We start from the raw sequence: 18,929 nt of genomic DNA, 5'->3' as shown, positions 1-18,929 counted from the left end.
TTATTGCTCTTCCATTTTCATTTCTGGGAAAGGTAGGGTGAAATCTTGAATCATGACTGGCAGGGCTTTGGCATTGGCAAAGGACCAATCAGTGGGTGGGGAATGTGTGATGGTTTCTGTGATGCATCTGAGGAAGGAAGGAGATTCCAGGTAATCCTGAGGAGCAATCTGCTTTGCCAATGGCAATGCCCTTCCCAGGTGGCAACCAGGGTTCCAGGAATTGTATCTATCTTAATGAATGGATAAGTAGATACACAGACACAGCCACAGAACCCTAAAGGAGCATGCACTCTTGACCAGCAGGATTCTCATCTACTCCTATGCCCTTTACATCTCATGTAACTCCCAGTTATGATGCTTTCTCTTGTAAATCTCTTTTCAAACTAGTAGTGATCCAAAACCTGATGAGTGGAGTCAGACAAACCTAAATTTGAGCATCCACTCACCGGCTTATCAGCTGTTACTTCAAGCAAGTATCTTAACCTCTTTAACCTGTTTTTGCCTGTGGGCAGTAGGTAAAATAGTTTCCATTTCATTGGGGTTCAATGAGTTCTCAATGAAATAACCATTCTGAAGCACTGGAAACCACTCTTATCTCATTGGATTAACACAATAGAGGTTTATTTTTTCTCACACTGCAGCACAATGAGGTGATTAGCCAAGGTGTAGGGAGTGCAAATCTCTGGATCTTTCTAGAAGACAACTGAACAATATGTATGAAATGCTTTAAATTAGCCTGGTAATTTCACACTTCTAGAAATTATTCCTAGCCAAATAACCAGAGACACAGATAAGAGTTGATGTACATGGACATCCATTATGACCTATTGTAATGATAGATAACTAGAAATGTCTTAAGTGCTTAACAATATTAGGAAGAAGAGAAGAGATGTTGATGGTGGTTGTGAAGGTTGTGTTCTTCCCACCTGTTGAGGTTTACTTCCTTCTGAAAGCAGCTTTTGTTATTACTAGAGTAATACCCTTGGCTTCTGTCTACCTCCTCATTTACTCTTCACATGCTTTCATCATTAGATTGTCCACTCACCCACACACATCAGTTAGCTTTATCTCATACCAATGATTTACAAAGATGACATTTTAAGCTACAACCTGTCATAATTTTCTGTATTATTTTTCAATTAGTTTAGAACTTGGGCAATACAAAATTAAGTTATTCATGGAGCATGGGTTTAGGAACAAGAGTTTTCTGGGAGCAAAGTCTGTGGTTTGCCAGTTGTCCCAGATGAACACTCAAAGGAAGAGATCCAAAATGTGGCCTGTGGAAAAGCCTAATGAAGGAGGGAATAAAATTGTCCTGAAAGATTTCTGCTTTCTTATCCCTAATGGAGATAGCCACAGATCTCCCTCGGGTATAGGCAGCCCACACATTACATATGCTCCCTTTAGAGGAAAGAAGGGTGCTATGGAAACTGAAAACTAAACTTACAGGGTGATCTGATCATAAATTCTTATTTTGTTTTATTTAACTTTTCCCATCACCATTCATTCCCTCTATGCCCTCTTCCACCTACACACACACACACACACACACACACACACACTCACCACATTGTTGTTCATGTCCATGAGTCCTTTCTGTTTTGTTTTGTTTTTGCTCAATCTCTCTACTCTATTCAACATCTACTATCTCCTCTCCTCCTTACTCCACCCCTTCCCCCTACCCTGTAATGAGAGAGAGCTGCCTGCCTGTTCTCTGTCTATGAGTCTGTCTCTATTTTGCTTGGTAGTTCAGTTTGTTCATTAAATTTCACATATGAGTGAAATCATATGGTACTTGTCTTTTTCTGACTGGCTTCTTTCACTTAGCATAATGTTCTCCAGGTCCACCCATGCTGTTGCAAAGGATAAAATTTTCTTCCATTTTATGGAAGAGTAGTATTCCACTGTGTAAATGTACCACAGCTTTCTTATCCACTCACATACTAATGGACATTTGGGTTGCTTCCAAATCTTGCCTATTATAAATAATGCTGCAATGAACATAGGGGTGCAGCTATTCTTTTGAATTAGTGTTTTAGGATTCTTTGGATATATCCCCAGAAGTGGAACCACTGGGAGATAAGGCAGTTCCATTTTTAATTTTTTGAGGTAACACCATACTCCTTTCCACAGTGGTTGCACCAGTCTGCATTCCCACCAACAGTGCACGAGGGTTCCTTTTCTCCACATCCTCACCAACACTTGTTGTTTGTTGATGATCATAAGTTTTTAACTGGGGCCCTGGCCAAGTAGGTCACAGCCAGTGCTTGTAGCTGATTGGCGTGGGGATAAATCCCACCCATGGATGTGCCAACAGCAGTCAAGATTTAACTACAAGAGGAGGGTGTACACAGCCCACTCAGTGGGTGCACCTTGAGTGCCCATCTTGGGTTATCAACAAGACTATGCCACTAGACCCCACATAATACCTCTCAAGCTTGGAAGACATAGTAGCTCTCTCTAATACATAGTAATGTAGGGAGTTTGACAAAACAAGAAGACAAAACAAGCAAACATATAAAAGCCCCAAAACATGTCCCAAATGAAAGAACAAACAAAACTCCAGAAAAAGAAATAAATTAAATGGAGACAAGCAATCTATTAGATGCAGAGTTCAAAACACTAGTTGTAAGGATGGTCAATAAACTTAGTGAGAACCTCAGCAGCATAAAAAAGAACCAGTCAGAAATGAAGGATACACTAACTGAAATGGAGAATGATTTACAAGGAATCAATAGGAGAGTAGATGAAGCTGAGAATCAAATCAGCAATTTGGAATATAAGGAAGCAAAAACAAAGCAAAACAAAACAAAACAAAAAAACCCACCCAATAAGAACAGAAAAAAGAATCAAAAAAAAAATGAGGATAGTGTAAGGAGTCTTTGGGACAACTCCAAGCATACCAATAGGAGTGCCAAGAGAGAGAGAAAGAAATTGAAAACCTTTTTTAAAAATAATGATGGAAAACTTCCCTAACTTTGTGAAGAAAATATACATACTCATATATGAACTCAAAGAAGTCTACACCAAGAAACATCATAATTAAAATGCAAGAGGTTAAAGACAAGAGAGAAAAGCAGTTAGTTACCGATGACTGCCAACTGATTTCTCAACAGAAACTTTGCAGGCCAGAAGGGAGTGGTGAGAAATATTCAAAGTTATGAAAAGCAAGGACCTCCAACTAAGATTATTCTAAATTACGTTGATAATTTAGAATCAAAGTACAGTAAAAGAGTTTCCCAGACAAGCAAAAGCTAAAAGAGTTCATCACCACCAAACCAGTTTTGAAAGGAATTTTAGGGATAAAACAGGCAGGTTTAGGGAATCTTAGGAATAAAGAGGGTCCATGGGGGAGGAATGCAGAGGTAAGGACTTGGAGCCATCTGAAGTCATTCATTCACAGAGAATAGAAAGGTGCCAAGGATAAGGAGAGAGGAAGACATGCATTCCCAGAGGATCAAGAAAAATTGCAGAGTATGGGGAAAAGGAAACATACTTTCACAGAGGATAGAGAAATGATGCAAATGCTGGGAAAAGAGAAACATGTGTTCACAGGAGATAGAGAAATGTTACAAGATATGGGGGAGAGTAAGAGGGGAGCAACCACATGGATTTTGGACTGAAGCTGATATTCTGCAAAAAGACTGACCAATTAGAAAAGCACAGGGTCATAAAATGGGGAAAGAGTCCAGTTAGAAGGGAGCATGAAGAGACAAAGAACTGCAGCCTTTATAAACCTTAGAAAAAAGGAGCTTAGTGGGTACCCTCTTGGGACCCCCTCCCTACGTAGGAGTCTGTATTTGCTTCTAATAAATTTCCAGCTTTTTACTAAAAAGTCTTTTTAGTCTGAATTTTACTCTTCAATCTTCGTGAGGCAAGAACCCACAAGGGGATGATCAGCTCCCCACACCCTGTTTCAGTATTATATGAAATGTTAAAGTGTCTTCTTTAAGAAGAACAAAAAAAGATAAAAGATAACAAACAATAAAATGGCAATAAATACATAATTGCAAACAATTTAACTTAAAAAACAAACAGAAAGAAATAGGCAGAGAATATTTTTACAATTGCCTGTTGGGAGGGGGGTTGGAGGAATGAGTGAAAAAGATGAAGAGAGTAAGAAGTACAAATTGGTTGTTACAGAATACAGGGAATATAGTCAATAATATTTTAATAACTATGTATGGTGCCAAATGGGTGCAAAATTTATCAGGATGATCACTTAGTAAGTTAGGTATTGTCTAATCAGTGTAGTATATGCCTGAAATAAAATAATATATGTCAACTATAATAGAGAAGAAAATTATTATGTCATCCTAAAATTTATATAAATGAAAGAATAGCAACTTTTGAATTCCTGTGGAATTTTTTACTTTGATTGAGGAACAGATTAGTCCTGCTAAATTTCAGGGGTGGGGGATGGAGCAGTTGACAGAACTCTATTAGTTAACTTTAAATAATCCCACCCTGAAATATGGTTACAGAATTGAGTCATGGAGTAAATAACATTACTTGCTTATTAGAAATATAGAGGATTGTCTCCAAACAACCTCTACTATTTCCCCAGGCAGTGAATTACAATGGAAAGAAATATTACTGAACCCCCCAAAGGTCAGAGATGTATTGAGGAAAAAATCTGGATGCGCCCAGGAGGCCCATTTCCAACCCCTGCTTTCAGTAGCTCAACAGAGTAACTCAGTAGCTCTGAATAAGCTCAACAGAAAAACAAGTTACTAGCCACTTATTTGTCTTTGGAGTCACCTTTGTTTTAGTCACATTGAAAAGGAAAATGGGGGGCGGGGTGCAACCTTGTTCAGTATCTGATTAAAACAATAGTCTTATTTCCCCACCCTGACTGACTTGGGTGGAGCTGCAGAGCCTAAGCAGGGGTGGGCAAACTTTTTGACTCGAGGGCCACAATGGGTTCTTAAACTGGACCGGAGGACCAGAACAAAAGCATGGATGGAGTGTTTGTGTGAACTAATATAAATTCAAAGTAAACATCATTACATAAAAGGGTACGGTCTTTTTTTTTTTTAGTTTTATTCATTTCAAACAGCCGGATTCGGCCAGGAGGCTGTAGTTTGCCCACGGCTGGAACCCCAGGGCCCTGCTACAGCTGACTCAGCGGAGCTGTGGAGCATGCCCCCAAGGCCCAGCCAAGACTGACTTGGGTGGAGCTACCGGGACCCTCAGGGGTCCACCACAGGAGGAGATACATAGGCCAGAGCCTCCCCATGAGTTCAGTTCAGGCTTTGGATCCGGAATTCCCCTGGCCTAGAAGATCTGCGAAATAAAGGTTAAACTTTCCTCCCTCAGAGTGCTGGCTGATTGTTCTCCTGTGCATTCTGCCACAACAACATAAATGTTTCTTACTACTCTTGTCCCTTAAATAAGCAGAGCATTACAGTAGCAGGGGATTCCTCTCCACATAACACTGGCCATGATGCCTGCAGTCCAGCCATGACTGGCCTAAGCACAGCTTTCTATGGAATAAGAATTTAGAGGTTTGCCTATGGTCCTCTACTTATAAACTTTTAAGTCTGTTGTCTACAAGCCTCATAGATTTTACACCTGTACTTTGTGGTAATAGTGGCCTGCCAACATTAAACATGTCCAAACCTTTTATGAGTTTATGAGTTTATTTGAGCCTCACTGATGACAGTTGCCAGGAAGCAAAATCTCAACATATTGAGAAAATGCTCTGGAAAATGGGGTGTTTACAACTTATTTTATACATTAGAATCAAAGCGGGGAACTAAAGACATTACATGAAAATCATTGGCGATAGATTAGGGAGGTGGGAGAAAGCAAAACAGGGAAATCTCTAGGATTGGATAAAATATAAAAGGAATAGACACATACTTATTTTAAATAGGTGGGTATAGGATAGCTAACAGTTAACAATTAACAGAATAATAGTAATAATGAGGAGTTATGTGGTCTCCTGCTCTGGTAGGAGACTGTGCCCTGAGGGGTCTGGAAAAGGGAAATTACCCTGACTTTCCAAAGGTATGTTATTGTTACGGAATTTACCAGCTGATGGAGAAATACGCAGGAGTATTGGAGGCACAGGAAAAACCCATTCATTTTCAGATGTTTCACATGTACCGGTACAGGATTCAGGGGAGACTATTTCCTTCCAAATCCTGAGCAAACCAATATGAAGCAAACCAAAGGGAAGCTTTCCCTTTATACCTTTTGGTTTCTTTGTCCCCCAAATATGGATTATACTTCCGGACCTTTTGCATGCTTTACAAAAAGCCCCATGTGTTGGGGTGGGGGCCGTGAGACCACATCTAAAGGCCTGGCCTGACGCCAGGGCTGATAACTCCTTCTGGGGGTTGTGTATTGTTCATGGTTTATGACCTCTGTAAAATGGGAGTATTTAGGTAAACTGGTCTTGCAGAACCAGATAATTAAAGGAGTAATGACTAGACAATAGGCTAACAAGAATGTCCATTAGGTTATTGGCACAGATTCAGATTGCTAGCCCCCCCAAAATGTCTCATTTTCCCCGTCATTATCATAGATGCAAAAAGACAATAGACAGGCTTAGTAAAGGTAAAGGTGGACCTTTGTCAGGAAAGATACACCCTAGGACGTGACTACAGCCATGACTCACTTTTAGCTACAAAGTTTTAATTTCAGACCATCCTATGTGGTACTTTAGGTCTCTGAGTTTGTAAGGCCACCATGTAGGCCTCCCCTCAGCTTTTCAGGTTTAGTATGTGGCCCTTTTTCATCCACAGGTCTATGTCAAGGTTTCTTTTTGGAACACCATCATTACAAGTCCCCTATGGACCAGGTAATTTCCAGCACTGACTACCTAAGCCTCATCCAGATTCTTCTTAATTAAAAAATGCCATTGTTTTGTTCATTAAAAAATTGAAAATTATTTTTAAGTCTTTGCTTTGCAGTCTTCTCTAAATTGAATGCAGAAAGAAAACAGCACTGGTGTGGGAAGTAGAAAAAAATAGTATTTAGTAGGGCTGGATGAGTAAGAGGAAAGTCTAAATTGTACTTACAAGAGCAACTTGACGGGCATAAAACTATTAATATGAGCAACAATTCCCCTTCAGTCCTTTCTAGCATTCTTGTAATGTCACAGAAAGACCCATGAAAAAATACATGAAGAAAAATGCTTTGGCTCAGATATTATCTCAGGGCAGGGCAGTCATGTTGGAACATGTCTCTTGCAAAGGTAACACGGCGTCCCCTCAGGTGATGCAAGGTGCAGCTTCAAATAGATTTGAGATTTTACAGTGCATAAAACAGATACATTGCTGATTTACCAATGAAAAGATATTGATTTCAGGTGGCAGGAAAAAAGTTCCGCCAGCAGGCAGTAGGTGGAAGCTGTGGTAAAGAGTCCTCACTAGACTGGAGTGTAGCTGTTACCGACTGTTGGTGGAGGAGCACTGCCGAGTCACCTTGAGACATTGAGCCAACTTTCTGAAGGACCTGGAAAGAAATTTCCTCTGGATCCTGGAGCCCAAGTAAGTGATGAGACTGTGAATGATGTTTAGGGACAAGGCTATATCCCACCTCCTTTAGCATGACCTTAAAGGTTCTTTTAGCTCGAATTCTGTAATGTCTTGTCAATGTTTTTATCACAGAATAGTGATAAATGGAGATTTAGAAAGCTAACAGGCAGTGAGGTACTGAAAAAGAGAGAATCAACTTTCAAAACCCAGTTTTGGAATGCTGATAATTAAAAACTAATCCTGTCTCCTCTGGGTCCCTAAAATTGTGCCACTCCCTCAATCTCTTTCTTTGAAAATACTCAAAGAAAACTTATAGTGATGTCAATGTTTCAAACCTGATAGACACTATGGTAGGTGTCCCCAGTTACCAAGAATCCTCTTCTGAAATATAAATGTTACAGTTATTAAATATAAATACCCCCTAAAAACTCATTATTAATCTTTTCTCAAAATTATATTTTAAAAAGAAACTCTGGCCCTAATCGGTTTGGCTCAGTGGATAGAGCGTCAGCCTGCGGACTGAAGGGTCCCAGGTTCGATCCTGGTCAAGGGCATGTACCTTGGTTGAGGGCACATCCCCAGTAGGAGGTGTGCAGGAGGCAACTGATCGATGTTTCTCTCTCATCGATGTTTCTAACTCTCTGTCCCTCTCCCTTCCTCTCTGTAAAAAAATCAATAAAAAATATTTTTTTAAAAAAAGAAAGAAACCCTGTTTAGAAACAGATTTATTGAGGTATAATGTACACCAAATAAATGGCATACATTTAAAGTAAATAATTTATATATGTGTGTGTGTGTGTGTGTGTGTGTGTGAGAGAGAGAGAGAGAGAGAGAGAGAGAGAGAGAAACTATCACTGTAGTCAATATAATAAATGTACCCAGCACTCCCAAAAGTGTCTTCATGCACATTTGTAATTGCTCCCTCCTGCCCCTTCTTCCACCTCTAGGCAACCACTGATATGCTTTCATGAAGATTATTTGCATTTTTCAGAATTATATATAAATGAAATTATACAGTATGAACCAGGTTTTTGGTCTGACTTTTTAAAACTCAGAATAATCCTTTTTCTTGTTTGTGTGGTGTACAGAGTTTCAGAATCAAACCTCTACACTATCTCTCAGTTTAGATTTTGTGGGGGTGTAGCAGAGAGGGGAGAAGTAGAAAGATATAAGTGTAAGCGTGGGACTTTGTATATGCAAGGAAATCAAATTAATATTTGGACATTTCACTGCTAGATCTTGGATAGGACTTGGCGGGGGTGGGGGGTGGGGCAGAAAATGAGACTTGGGAAACTGGTTGGGGAGGAGAAAATGGTTTGGACTAATACTGCTGCTAAAGAAACCAATCCTGGAGTTCAGGATAGAGAACAACTTCTGGCCCTTTTCTTTTTTCCTTTATAACATTCCTCCATCAGAGCCACCCATTTAGCACTCACAGATTACACCTTAAATCTTAGGTTTGCTCAGAAACATAGCGCAGGAATGGGGAGAAAAATCATTGCCCTAGAGAGAGGTGGGTAGGCCATTTCCACATAAAGGGTTAAACATTATCAGACTGGACCTATTTCTAAAGCACTTATGAGAATTTACATATGATTACAGCTACTGTTAAATAAACTGTATTTCAAAATTCTCAAAGAGTGGTGCTTGATAAAGAAGAATCCTTCAGCAAACCAGTAGTAATTACAAATCATCACTTCTTTTTTAAAACTTTATTATCAGATAATTTCAACATCTGATTCATCTCAGTGTTGCTCTTTCTTTGGTATTCTCATTCGTGTAGTGATGCCCATGGTTCTTGCTATGTTGGATTATTTTTCTGTTGTATCCTGGAAATTTTATCTTTTTTGTTAGGAGACCTGGAGCCATTTAAGTTTTGTATTTTAACAGTTCATCACTCTGTGCATACAAGTAGGTAAACTGGTTCTAGCTTACTTTTATGTGGTTCTAATGGTAAAAACTTTTCAAAAACGTTGAAAATGTTATTTTGGTGTGCTTGCTTTGTCACTTGTTGTTACTGGGGTTCCTGCTGGTCTCTGCTGGAGACAGAAAAATATTGCCTATGCATGCTGCCTGCTACTTCTAAGTGAGGGGAGGGAGCCTGTGGCCTGTGAATACTAAGAGCCATTCCTTAGTCAGACTTGTAGTGTGGGAATCCTTTTAGCTGGTGCTACCTAGTGTTTGTAGGTGGGAAGATATTCTCTAACCCACAGTAGGACAATATATACCAGAGCAGGTCACTTGTTGGATGGGATCCCTCTTGCCAGTTCCACCAGTTTCTCTGTGTCATGGAGGGGAACCTAAGGCCTGGTGGGGAAGGAGAACACTTTCCAAACTGGGAATTTTTTATTGCCAGATTCTTCATTTCCTGGGGGCATGAGGGGATGGAAAGCACTTTCTGAGCACAGCACTTGTGGTGAAATTTTTCTTCCTGGTCTTCCAAAGGAATAATGCCTGGAAATTCTCAGCTCTGTAGTGTTTCTGAATGAGACAATTTTAAGCCATTTGGAACAAAGAGGCTTCACTGGCCAGACTCTGCTTGTTGGGGGCGACGGGAGGAGAGGGGAGGAATCCCTATTGTTAATTCCATTCCTCCATCAGAGCTCCCCCACTCTCTCCTGCACTCCTTTCCTTTCTGTGCTTTTTTTGCCTCCTGCGTTTACCTCCCTCCTGCGCCCAGCTCCCATGGCTCCCCATCAACCTCTAGTGCCCAGATTTCCAGCCCAGCGAGCCCGCACTCCCTTTCACGGAGAGGGAACCTCCTCGGCATTCTCTAAGCACCCAAGAGCTTTGGACAGCCTGTCCATGAGGGCTGGAGGAGTTTGGCTGAGGGATTGAATCTTCCTCAGGTTGGGCAGCCTAGCGGAGTGAGTGTAAAACCTTTTCCCCTTCTAGCAGAGACCCAGTCAGCCTGCACCCTGCCAGCTCTGGGGATTGAAAGCGGGTGTTCCTGGTTAGAGGAAACTTTCCAGCTGAGCGCCTGGCTAAAGCAAACCATGCATCTGTCCAGAATGCTCTCTGGGCGCTGTTCTTGCCGGGAGCTTGCGTTCCACTGTGGTAGATGCAGCAAGGAAGCAATGATTAGTGCATCTGACAGCTAACACTGAGGACCAGTAGGAAAAACACACACTCCCCAGTCCCAGCTGGTGAATCTGAGTATGATGCAACCGTGTGTGCCTGTATGACAAAGAGAGGCTTAAAGAAACGCAAACGTTTAAGCGTAGAGTAAATGACATTGCCACCATGAAAAAGCACACTTAATTACACTTTGGACTTTTCACAGTCAGTAAGGACACCTGTATTTTGTGCTTTATGATTCACATGACCTGATCATTTGAGTTGGCCCAAAACATACAAAAAGGCACTGTTGGTTTTGGTTGAGGTAATGAACTGAGATTTCAGATTTCTTGGTTGTTTTCTCCTTTGCCCAAGTTCCCAGATTCTCAAAACTCTAGGATTAGTTTTGGGAGGGATGAGAGAAGAAAATATGTAAATACTAAGGAGGGTTAAAATCAGATAGCAGTTGAGATTATAGACAAGGTTTTTGAGTTGGCAAATGAATCGGTTTGAAATTCGTGAGCCTGGCCTCTGGACAGGCCGGGCATGGAATGCTTGTGTCCTTGCAGGCCAGGCTGAGGGTCCTCCCCGCCTGCACAAATTTCGTGCACGGGACCTCTAGTAGTTTTATAAAACATTATTGTCAAGGGAAACTAAGTAAAGGATACATAGGTTATGTCTGTAATATTTATCTTTAATATCTTCATGTGAAACTATAATTATCTCAATAAAAATTTTTAAAGACTTTTTTATTTTGTGTGTGTGTTTGTGCGTATGAGAGAAAGAGAGAGAAAGAGAGAGAGAGAGAGAGAGAGAGAGAAGAATGGACAGGGAGAGAGAGAGAAAAAAACATCCCACATGCACCCTAACCAAGGGCCAAACCCACAACCTGGGCATGTGCCCTGACCAGGAATAGAACCAGTGATCTTTCATTGCATGAAACAATTCTTAACCAAGTGAGCCACACTGGCCAGGACTTTAATTAAATTTAATAGAAGTTAGGTTATAGGTAGAGTCAAATGCTTCTAGCAAATATTGCCCACATTATTTTTTTTAAAGAAACAAGATCAGAATGTTAATAGGAGAAATATACTTTTTGGAATAAAATATATAAATAATATTAAAAATAAATCTATTCTCACATTTAAGAAAAGACAGACAACTGATGCCAACACTAGGTGACACAGATGTTGAAATTATCTGATAAGAATTTCAAAGTTGTTTTTAAGTTTTAAAAAATGCTTCTATAAGCACATACTGGCATGCATGAAACAAATGTAAAAAGTTTCAGCAGCCCTGGCCGGTTTGGCTCAGTGGATGGAGCATTGGCCTGCAGACTCAAGGATCCCAGGTTCGATTCCAGTCACGGGCATGTGCCTTGGTTGCGGGCACATCCCCAGTAGGGTGTGCAGGGAGCAGTTGATCTGTGTTTCTCTCTCATCAATGTTTCTAATTTTCTGTCCCTCTCCCTTCTTCTCTGTGGAAAACCAATAAAGTATATTAAAAAAATGTTTCAGCAGAAAAATAGAAGACAAAAGCAATATTTTTTAAATGGCTTGAAATTTTATAATAAAAAATCTAATAAGTGAAGTAAAAATCCATTGATTATGGTCAATGAAAGAACAGAATTGAGAGAAGAAAAATCAGTGGACTGCAATACAGAATAATAGTAACTACTCAATCTAAAACCCAAAGATAAAATACTATAGACTAAAAAGCTGAACAAAGCCACAGGGACCTGTGAAATAACAAAAAATTCATCATCAGGGTACCTAAAGGAGAAGAAGAGAGTGGAACTGACAAAGGGATAATACCTGAAAGTTCTCAAAGTTTGACAAAAGCCTTAAACCTATAGATTCAAGAAGCTGAATAAAACCAAAACATGATAATCTGAAAGAAATATATACTAATACACATTAGAGTCAAACTTATAAAAGACTAAATACAAGGAAAAAATCCAGAAAGCAGATAGAGAGAAATAACATATTACCAACAGGGAACACAGACTTGAATGACAGCACATTATGACTCATAAACCACGTTAATCACAAGAAAACAGTACACTTTTCAAGTGCTGAAAGGAAAGAAATGCCATCCCAGAAATCTGTACTATTAAAGAAAAAAAAATTCTAACACGTTAAAATAGCAAGATAGACTTTATTCGGGACTATCGTAAAGGTGTCAAAACTATTACAACAGGGGAGAGCAATTAAATTCAACTCTGAATATGACAAGAACAAATGAAGATTTATACCCAAGAAGGTGGCTGAGAAACTTAGTAGATGAAAAGTTTTTAAGAGGAGATATCAAAGGTAAAGATAATTTTTGCTAAACCAACCTAACAGGATTCTCATTGAAGGCAGGGTGATAGGATATCAGGGGTGGAGAGATGATAAATTGAGGTTGATCAGATATCAAAACTGAGGAATCTCTCTAAACTGACTTAAAATTCTTATAACCATTAGTTACTTTTATTTTATAGGAGAAACTAGGAATTAGACAATTGTGAAGTGTCTAGAACATGACAGAATTCTGTAATAGACTAGCAAGTTTTATGAAGACATCAGCTCACAGTTTGTTTGTTTTTTAAATATGTTTTTATAGATTCGGAGAAAAGAAGGGAGAGAGAGAGATAGAAACATCAATGATGAGAGAGAATCATTGATTGGCTGCCTCCTGCACTTCCCCTCCTGGGGCTTGTGCCTGAAAATGTGGCAGGTGCCCTGACTGGGAATCAAACAGTGACCTCCTGGTTCATAGGTAGACACCAGGGAGGTCCCAGCATGGGAACAATGACCACTGAGAGCACCTCTGTCTGGAAGAAAGCCGCCCCCACATTCCTGTCCTGATGCCAGATAGTCCAGTTTCTCCCCATATGTGTCTGGGTCCCCCAGATCCTCACCTGGCAGTGAAGCTCAGAGCAAGCGGGAGCTTGTAAATTCAGTTCGGTGCCAGCCTTTAAAGAGGAGCAGCTGGGTCTCCAGCAGCCTGTGTGTCACTCAGCCCCAATCCGCACTGGTTTTTATAGTTCCTAGTTCTTATGGCCTGTAGGGACATCTTTCCCCAGCTCTGGAACCCTGGGATGGGGGTCTGGTGTGGGACTGGGGCACCTCGCCACTCTAGGCAACCTCCGCAGAGGGGATCTCCCTCCCAATTAAAAACCAGCCTGTTCTACACCTTTGCACCTCCTACCAGTCTCAATGTGCTTTCTTCTTTACCTCTCTAGTTGTAGTACTTCCACTAAGCTAGCTTTCCTGCAGTTCTGGATGATAGTTGTTCTGTATTTTAGTTGTAATTTTTATGTGGTTGTGGGAGGTGACAAGTGCAGGCATTTACCTATGCTGCCATCTTGGTTACTCTCCCTATTCTTTTACTTTTTGATGACTGTTTCAATTTTCTTGCTGTTGATTGTTCTATTTAGATTTTCTAACTTCTCATAATTCAGTAATTTATATAATACTAGTTGTCCAGTGTACAAAATTCGTGCACATTAAAAGGAGATTAATTCGAGGAAATATTTTAATATTGCTATTTGCCCTTTCTCTATAATAGAAGTGTCAGAGATGAAAGAAAATTAGTAAAATGTATATGAAAATCTTCCTCCTGTCAGAGTCTGGGGTGTGCCACGGGACCCAGAGTCAAGTCCCCGCCCACCTGCAGTGCCTCAAAATCATGCAAGACCCAGACCCAGTCAGCCCCACTCCCATTGGGTGAGATCCAGACCTGGCCGGCCCCACCCTTGTCAAGCCCCGCCAGGCAGAGGGCACAGCCTCAGATTCCCTGACCTGGTGCTGGGTGGGGGGCACACCCTCAGGTCCCCCGGCCAAGCGCCAGGGAAGGGGGCATGCCTTGAGGTTCTCCCATCAAGCCCCACTGGGCGGGGGCTGTGGCCTGAGGTCCTCTGGCCCAATGCCAGGGCAGGGGGCCCGGCCTGAGGTCCCCCAACCCAGGGCAGGGGGAGCAGCCTGAAGTCCCCCGTCAAGCCCCGGAGGGTGGGGGGCATGGCCTAGGTCCCCTGTCAAGCCCCACTGGGTGGGAGGCGCAGCCTCAGGTCCCCTGCCCCAGCCCAGCGCCATGCAGCCTCAGGTCCCTACTGATTGCTCATTAAGGCTCGTTATGGGAACTCAGCCTCTGCTGTGGGCACAGCCATCTTGTGTTATAGAAACCCTACCTCTGTTGTGGGCACTGCCATATTTGTGACAGCATGACAGCCAACTTGCATATTCCCTCTTTATTAGATAGGACTAGTGGCCCAGTGCACAAAATTCATGCAAGGGTGGGGTGGGGGTCCCTCAGCCCAGCCTGCACCCTCTCCAATCGAAGACCCATTCAGGGATATCCGACTGCTGGTTTAGGCCCAATCCATATCACAATCTAGGACAACTGGCTCCTAACCATTCACCTGCCTGCCTGCCTGATTTCCCCTAACCCCTCTGCCTGCTTGCCTGATTGCCCCTAACCTCTCTGCCTGCCTGCCTGATTACTCCTAACTGCCTCTGCCTGCCTGATTGCCCCCAACTGCCCTTTCCTGCTGGCCTGATCTCACCCCCAACTGCCCTCCACTGCTGGCCTGTTTGCTCCTAACTGCCTTTGCCTCAGCCTCCACCATCATGGCTTTGTCCGGAAGGAAGTCAGATGTCCAGAAGATGGCCAGTGGAACCAGTCTAATTAGCATATTACACTTTTATTAGTACAGATAGATTATATAGGATAGGATTGCTTAAATGGTGGAGGGAAGCAGTTTTCAGCAGGAGGAAATGCTCTTGGCAGACAAAAATACATAATTCCTTTTAATTCCTATATGTATTAGTATAGTGTATATGACTGATAGCCAGCCATACACTATACTGCCAAACCAGTCATTAAAAAATTGAACCGCTTTCTTACACCTTACACCAAACAGCTGTGGCCCTTAAAACCTCTCCTCAGCCCCCACCTTAGGTTCTGTCTTTGCAGTTCACCCAGATTAGGTTCTGATTGGTCAGTTTCCATGCCAGTCAGTGTCAAAAGCTCTGCCTCCTAGGCAGCCATTGGCTCCTCACAGTTCACCCAGATTTGGTTCTGATTGGTCAGTTTCTATGCCAGTCAGCGTCTCTGAGCCTATCTCTGGGCCTGATCAGAGAGGCAGGGCTGATCAGTAGATGCCCCTGGCTGCTGGCAAGAGGGCTGAACTGCCGACCTCTTGGAGAGAGAGAGAGAGGCATGGCTGCTGGTCAGGCCGGGAGAGAGAGAGAGGCAAGGGCTGATCAGCATCTGCTGCGGAGGCTAAGGATCAGACCCTGCTTCTCTCTCCAGGCCTCACCAGCAGCCATGCTTCTCTCTCTCTCCGAGAGGTCAGCAATTCAGCCCTCTCGCCATTCCCTGCCCACCTGAGCCTGCTGTGTGCACAGCCTGGTGTTCAGTAGTCCCTTCTGTCGTTTTGGATGTTATGGACCCTGGCTCTTTATATATATCGATTACTAATAATTTGTACATTTCTTCTAGGTTATTGAATTTGGTGGCATATATATAACCTTTCATAGTATTCTTGTATAGTCCTTTGTATTTCTGTGGTTTTCATTGTAACTTCTCTTTCATTTCTGAATTTTATTCTTTTCCTTGTTTTTCTTTAGTGGTTTGTCAATTTTATTAATCTTTTCAAAGAGGTCTTTATTGCACTAATATTTTATGTTGTCTTTTTGTTCTCTATTTTGTTTAATACCACAATAATTTTTATTTCTTTCCTTCTACAGTACTGACTTTGGACATTGTATTTTTTTCTACTTCTTTAAGCTGCAATGCTAACTTGTTTATTGTTTTGTGAGGCAGGCCTGTAATGATATAAACTTCCCTATATTTTTAATCTGCACCTGAGGATATTTTTTTGCATTGATTTTCAGGCAGAATGCAAGAGAGAAAGGAGCAGGCAGAGAGAGAGAGAGAGAGATTGATGTGAGAGAGACACACCAATTGGTTGCCTACTGAACATGTCCCAACTGGGACCAGGAATCAAACCCATGACCCTTTGGTCTATGGGCTGATGATCTAACCAGTTAGCAAACCATCCAGACTTTCCTCTTATTACCACTTTCTCTCTAACCCCTGAATTTTGATATGCCATCTTGTCATTCTCAGTTGTCGCTATGTATATATTTTTTAAAAAAATGTTTTATTGATTTTTTACAGAGAGGAAGGGAGAGAGATAGAGAGCTAGAAACATCGATGAGAGAGAAACATCGATCAGCTGCCTCCTGCACATCTCCTACTGGGGATGTGCCCGCAACCCAGGTACATGCCCTTGACCGGAATCAAACCTGGGACCTTTCAGTCCACAGGCCAATGCTCTATCCACTGAGCCAAACCGGTTTTGGCGCTATGTATCTTTTGATCTCATCTTTCTCCTTTTAACTTACTTGTTATTTAGTAACATATTTAATATCCACATGTTTATATTTTTCCCACTTTCTTTTTGCGGCTGATGTCTAATTTCAAAGTTTTGTGGTTGGAGAATATGCTTGGAATGATTTCATCTTAAAATTGTTTAGGCTAATTTTATGACCCAACATATGATTTATCCTTGAGAATGTTCTGTGTGCATTAGCAAAGAATGCACATTCTGGTGTTCTGAGATTAAAATAGACTACTGCATATATGAAACTTACTGCTGCATAAACCTAATGATAATCAAGAAAAAGTTTAGAACCGAGGCACATAAGATAAAAAAAGGAAACAGGGATATGGTCGGAAAAAATGGCGGAGGCTTAGACGGACGTGTTGGTGCTTTATCCCGGAGCAGATAGGGGCGAGCAGCTGAAACGGGTAACAATCAGCCCGATCAAGCTGGGGAGGTTCAGCTGAGAGACAGTCTGCAGCCAGGAAAGACAGAGAACTCCTAAAAAATGCGGATGGTTAGAGATTGAGGCTGAAACCTCCCCCTGGGCGCCAGCGCAGCGGCGAGACCGCACCATCTTAGGTAGCTGGTACCGGCATCCAGAGATCGGCTACTAACCCGGCGGCTACTAACCCGGAGGCAACGACTCGCAAGCAGCGCGACTGCAAGAGCCCAGAGGAGACCTGCACCCCTCCACGGAAAGGTTAGACTTACCCCAAAGGTGCAGTTTGCAGTTCAGGTTGGAGAGAGGAACGCGCGCGCGCGCGCACGCGCGCGCAGGCGCAGGGGGAAATCTACCCCCTCCAAAATCCGCACCCATAGAGACCAGCGTGACCCGCAAGTGGGGAGGGCTCCCGCAGGGCTGCTGCCAGAAGGTAACACTATAAATGAGCCCATAGTTGGACTGGATGCAAAAGGGCGGCCTCAGAGTTTCCCTGATAGCCGGCTACTTGTCACTAGGGGCTTGAGCGCGTGCAGACACTCCGCGCAGACACCCCGGGCAGTTCTGGAGGGTGGAACCTTGTGAGTTCGAACAGCTTCCCAGGCTCTTGTTTGCACACTTCCTCTTACTTCTGTGAGTTTGATTGTTGGCCCAGTGCATGTGATTGCCCAGTTGGGGTCACTAGCAGAGCTAGGGGAAGATTGTTTTTGGGGAGCCTGGGAAACAGAGCTGGAGTGGCGCCTGGGGAACCAACTCTGGGAGGAGCTGGTTCAGGTACAATAGAGAGCTTCTGGACAGAGAGAACTTTTAGCCTCGGAGGTCAATCCAGACATACTGCCACCCAGAGGCAGACTCACGAACTGACTCTTCTGTAAATACAGATAAGGCAATAAGAGGATTTTACGGCCGGCCTTAAAATCAGGACTGTGGCTTACACCACGGAGGAACAGTGTAACAGAGGAAAATTCAACATTCTCCTGAATTCCGGGCGTGCCAATAAGAAGAGTAGAAGATCTGAAGCACCTGCATTACTGCACATTTTTATTTTTATTTTTTAAAATTACTTTTTCTCCTTTTAACTAAGAAAACATTTTTTTTTCTTTTTTTCTTTTTTCTTTTTCTCCATCACCTGATTTTGCCCTTTCAGCTACTACATTTTTATTTTTAACTAGTATTATTACCGCTACCATTTTACCACTCTTTAAAGTGTCATTTTATTTTGTCTTTATTTTATTTTGGGACTAATGTTCTCCATTCTATTTTCATCGTTCTTTTAGCAACATTTTTCTCTACCTCAATTTGCCTCTGTGCTAAACAATCTCCCCCACTTTTTCCCTTTTGCTGTCCTGTTTCTCTTACCCTACTCCAGCTTTTGATTTTCCTTACTCTTTTTACCCCCTGTCAAAATTTAACCCTGCTTATATATCCTATGTCCAATCCCCTGTTCTAAATCCTTATACACCTTTCCCTTATCTTCCTTCACTATCCAATTTTTTTTTTCTTTTTTTCTCTTCTTCTTCTTCTTTTCTCTCTCCATTGTTTTATTGTTGTTTGCTTGATTGACGAGTATATT

General features: G+C 42.0%; 1 protein-coding gene across 3 annotated transcripts in view; it reads left to right on the top strand.

Annotated features, from left to right (window-relative positions):
• The first annotated feature begins 7,279 nt into the window (after positions 1-7,279).
• Positions 7,280-18,929, top strand: part of LOC139003344 (putative selection and upkeep of intraepithelial T-cells protein 1 homolog) — a 70,793-nt gene continuing 59,143 nt past the window's right edge. For all 3 annotated transcript variants that reach the window (XM_070405075.1, XM_070405073.1, XM_070405072.1), the window contains exon 1: positions 7,280-7,499. The gene's annotated coding sequence lies outside the window, so the exon portion shown is untranslated. The remainder of the gene's footprint in view (positions 7,500-18,929) is intronic.

The sequence above is a fragment of the Myotis yumanensis genome, unplaced genomic scaffold (assembly GCF_028538775.1).
Source record: "Myotis yumanensis isolate MYYU_CA2020_CCGP unplaced genomic scaffold, mMyoYum1.0.hap1 SCAF_2, whole genome shotgun sequence".
Taxonomy (NCBI): Eukaryota; Metazoa; Chordata; class Mammalia; order Chiroptera; family Vespertilionidae; genus Myotis; species Myotis yumanensis.
Note: the sequence above shows the minus strand (reverse complement) of the source record. Positions and strands in the feature narration are given on the sequence as shown.